The sequence below is a fragment of the Salvelinus sp. IW2-2015 genome, linkage group LG15, assembly GCF_002910315.2.
Source record: "Salvelinus sp. IW2-2015 linkage group LG15, ASM291031v2, whole genome shotgun sequence".
Classification (NCBI taxonomy): Eukaryota; Metazoa; Chordata; class Actinopteri; order Salmoniformes; family Salmonidae; genus Salvelinus; species Salvelinus sp. IW2-2015.
In genome coordinates, this window is record NC_036855.1 from 56,154,344 (window position 1) to 56,159,324 (window position 4,981).

Consider the following 4,981-nt stretch of genomic DNA (forward strand, 5'->3'; position numbering starts at 1 on the left):
AAGGGTCATAGCAGGGTCATTTAGGGTTAGGTGTGTTATTCATTGAGTCATAGCAGGGTCATTAGGGTTAGGTGTGTTAAACTCATAGGAAGTCATAGCAGGGTCCATTAGGGTTTAGGTGTGTTTATTCATAGGAGTCATTATGGGTTTAGGTGTGTTATTCATAGGAAGTCATAGCAGGGTCATTACTGTTAGGTGATTGGTTTCATAGGAGTCGTAGCAGGGTCATTAGGGTTAGCGGTGTTATCATAGGAGTCATAGCAGGTGTCATTAGGTTTAGGTGTTGTTATTCATATGAGTCATAGCAGGGTCATACTGTTTAGGTGTGTTATTCATAGGAGTCCAATAGCAGGGTCAATCTGTTAGGTGTGGTATTCATAGGAGTTCATGAGCAGGGTCATTAGGGTTAGGTGTGTTATTCGTTAGGAGTCATAGGCAGGGTCATTAGGTTAGGTGTTTTTCATAGGAGTCATAGGCAGGGCTCATATGGTGTTAGGTGTGTTATCATCAGGGGTCATAGCAGGGTCATTAGGGTTAGGTGTGTTATTCATTGGAGTCATAGCAGGGTCATTAGGGTTAGGTGTGTATTCATAGGGTCATAGCAGGGTCATTAGGGTTAGGGTGTTATTCATTTGAGTCAAGCAGGGTCATTAGGGTTAGGGGTGTTTATTCAATAGGAGTGCGTAGCAGGGTCATTAGGGTTTAGGTGTGTTATTATAGAGTACATAGCAGGGTCATACTGTTAGGTGTGTTTATTCATAGGAGTCATAGCAGAGGTCCATAGGGTTAGCGTGTGTTATTCATAGGAGGTCATAGCAGGGTCAATTAGGGTTATAGGTGTGGTTATTCAAGGATAGTAGCAGGGTCATAGTTAGGTGTGTTTATTCATAGGAGTTCATAGCAGGGTCATACTGTTAGGTGTGTTATTCATAGGAGTCATAGCAGGGTCATCAGGGTTAGGTGTGTGTGGCTCCAGTTTGGTAGAGCATGGCACTTGCAACGCCAGGGTTGTGGGTTCATTCCCCACGGGGGGACCAAGGATGAATTATGTATACTTTCCAATTTGTAAGTCGCTCTGGATAAGAGCGTCTGCTAAATTGACTTAAATGTGTGTTATTCATTGGAGTCATAGCAGGGTCATTAGGGTCAGGTGTTTTATTCATAGGAGTCATAGCAGGGTCATTAGGGTTAGGTGTGTTATTCATAGCAGGGTCATTAGGGTTAGGTGTGTTATTCTAGGGGTCATAGCAGGGTCATTAGGGTTAGGTGTGTTATTCATAGGAGTCATAGCAGGGTCATTAGGGTTAGGTGTGTTATTCATAGGAGTCATAGCAGGGTCATTAGGGTTAGGTGTGTTATTCATTGGAGTCGTAGCAGGGTCATACTGTTAGGTTGTGAGGGAGCCAGTTGAGGGCTGGTTCTAGTGACTGAAAGGAAGCTGGTGACGGAGGCCAGTAGATGCTAACAGAGAGAGAAATGTGTAACAGGAAGTAAAACAGGGCTCGGTTCCTCTTGGTGTCAGTCTGTTGTGTTGAGCTGCACAGTGGAAGACATCATCGACACCTCTCTGTAACTGGCACAGGAAATAGCCGTACGTAATGCTCCTCGTAGGCCTCAGGTCCCGTCCAACTTTACCACTTACAACCGTTGTGGTAAAGTTGTCACTTTGACTCACTGACTACAGCCGTTACTTCCAGCCCACAACATGCCTAGATTTCTTGCTCGTAGTTTTTTCAAGTTGGGGGGGGGGGGTTGTAATTTCTGATCTTAAAGACGGAACACTGTCTGAAATGAAGCTATTCAGCAAAAATGACTGTTGATGTTGTCCTCTTAAAGAGATGTATTTATTTAAAATAGTATATTTCTAATCTTTCTCTCCTGTCTCTGTCCTCTCTGTCTCTCTCCCCCCCCTCTCCTCTGCTCCTCTCTCTCCCCTCTCTCTCCCTCTCTCTCCCCTCTCTCTCCCCCTCTCTCTCTCCTCTCTCTCTCTCTCTCATCTCCTCCAGCCCATCATCGGTAACTCCCAGGAGGCCTATAAGGATGCGTTTGAGATAAGCAAGAAGGACATGCAGCCCACCACCTATCGTCTGGGTCTGGCTCTCAACTTCTCTGTCTTCTACTACGAGATCCTCACTCCCCCGAGCAGGCCTGCAAACTGGCCAAGACGGTACGTGGTTATCAGCCATCCCAGATGGCCGCTTGATGACGGGTTGACAGTCCTGATAGGGCAGCGGAGTCTCAACTGGTGGGTCGCGGGTTGTTTCCAAGGGTCGTTTATACATGGGATCACCGCTGTAGGACCTTATACATGGGACCACCGCTGTAGGACCTTTATACATGGGTCACCGCTGTAGGACCTTTATACATGGGGTCACCGCTGTAGGACCTTTATACATGGGGTCACCGCTGTAGGACCTTTATACATGGGGTCACCGCTGTAGGACCTTTATACATGGGATCACCGCTGTAGGACCTTTTATACATGGGATCACCGCTGTAGGACCGTTTATACATGGATCACCGCTGTAGGACCTTTATACAATGGGATCACCGTGTAGGACTTTATACATGGGATCACTGCTGTATGACCTTTATACATGGGGTCACAGCTGTAGGCCTTTATACATGGGATCACTGCTGTAGGACCTTTATACATGGGATCACCGCTGTAGGGTGTTTATACATGGGATCACTGCTGTATGACCTTTATACAGGGGTCAAGCTGTAGGGCCTTTATACATGGGATCACTGCTGTAGGACCTTTATACATGGAATCACCGCTGTAGGGTGTTTATCCATGGGATCACTGCTGTAGGACCTTTATACATGGGATCACCGCTGTAGGACCTTTATACACATGGGATCACCGCTGTAGGACCTTTATACATGGGATCGACTGCCTGTAGGAGTTTATACATGGGAATCACCGCTGTAGGACCTTTATAACATTGGATCACGCTGTAGACCTTTATACATGGGATCACTGCTGTAGGACCTTTATACATGGGATCACCGTCTGTAGGAACTTTGTACTGGTACTCCTTGTATATTGTCTCATTATTGTCAGTAAGCATTTCACGGTAAAGTCTACACCCTGTTGTATTTAGGAAGGAGTTGTAGTTTCCAACAGGCCAATATTATAACATAGTTTAGTGCATAAAATGTGGTAATTAACTACAATGATCATAATCCATTGCGCATCTACACTGACAACAAATAGAAACACAACATGTAAAGTGTTGGTCTCATGTTCATGAGTTGAAATAAAAATCCCAGAAATGTCCATAAAATAATATTATTTTCTAAAAAATGTTGTGCACAAATTTGTTTACGTCCCTGTTAGTGAGCGTTTTTCCTATGCCAAGATAATCCATCCACCTGACATGTGTGGCATATTAAGAAGCTGATTAAACAGCAACGATCATTACACAGGTGCACCTTGTGCTGGGGCCAATAAAAGGCCACTCTAAAAGGTGCAGTTTTGTCACAGAACACAATTTTTAATGTTAATTCCTCTACCATAAGCCGCCTCCAACGTCGTTTTAGAACATGTTTGCAGTAACGTCCAACCGGCCTCACAACCGCAGGCCACGTGTTACCACGCCAACCCAGGACCTCCACATCCTGCTTCTACACCTCGGGGATCGTCTGAGACCAGCCACCCGCACAGCTGATGAAACTCTGTGTTTCCACAACCAAAGAATTTCTGCTCAAACGGTCAGAAAGCGTCTCAGGGAAGCTCATCTCCGTGCTCGTCGTCCTCACCGGGGTCTCGTCGTCCTCACCGGGGTCTCGTCGTCCTCACCGGGGTCTCGTCGTCCTCACCAGGGTCTTGACCTGACTGCAGTTCGACGTCGTAACCGACTTCAGTGGGGACATGCTCACCTTCGATGGCCGCTGGAGAAGTGTGTTCTTCATGGATGAATCCCTGTTTTAACTGTACCGGGCAGAAGGCAGACGGTGTGTATGGCGTTGTGTGGGCGGGAGGTTTACTGATGTCAACGTTGTGAACAGAGTGCCCCATGGTGGCGGTGGGGTTATGGTATGAGCCAGGCATAAGCTACAGACAACGAACACAAATGCGTTTTATTGATGTCAATTTCAATGCACAGAGATACGGTGACGAGATCCCGAGGCCCGTTGTCGTGCCATTCATCCTCCTCCATCACCTCATGTTTCAGCATGATAACGCACGTCCCCATGTCACAAGGATCTGTACACAATTCCTGGAAGCTACAAATGTCCCGGTTCTTCCATGGCCCTGCGTACTCACCAGACATGTCACCCAACATTCCCCACAATCAACAGCCTGATCAACTCTATGTGAAGGAGATGTGTCACGCTGCATGAGGCAAATGATGGTCACACCAGATACTGACTGGTTTTCTGATCCACACCCCCTACCTCATTTTAAGGTATCTGTGACCAACAGATGCATATCTGTATTCCCAGTCATGTGAAATCCATAGATTAGGGACAAATGTATTTATTTCAATTGACTGATTTCCTTATACGAACTGTAACTCGGTAACATCGTTGAAATTGTTGCATGTTGCGTTTTTATATTTTTGTTCAGTGTCCCTTGTCTTTTACACCTGCTGCAGAATAGACAACTGCATGATCATGAGGGGACGTAAAGAGAGCAGCTGGGGCTTCAAGGTATCTCTACCTGGAAATACATGATCATGAGGGGACGTAGAGGGTAGATACATGATCATGAGGGGACGGAGAGGGTAGATACATGATCATGAGGGGACGGAGAGGGCAGCTGTGGCTTCAAGGTATCTCTACCTGAAAATACATGATCATGAGGGGACGGAGAGGGTAGATACATGATCATGAGGGGACGAATGTATCTACCCTCTACGTCCCTCATGATCATGTATCTACCCTCTCCGTCCCCTCATGATCATGTATTTTCAGGTAAGGATACCTTAAGCCACAGCTGCCCTAACGTCCCCTCATGATCATGTATCTACCC

At 46.3% G+C, this 4,981-nt stretch overlaps 1 long non-coding RNA gene across 1 annotated transcript; it reads left to right on the forward strand.

Moving 5' to 3' along the window:
- Positions 1–501: 501 nt before the first annotated feature.
- LOC139028900 (uncharacterized) lies at positions 502–1,387 on the forward strand. The gene is made up of 3 exons (XR_011481119.1): positions 502–580; positions 919–960; positions 1,151–1,387. It is a non-coding gene; the product is annotated as an uncharacterized lncRNA (long non-coding RNA).
- Positions 1,388–4,981: the final 3,594 nt, after the last annotated feature.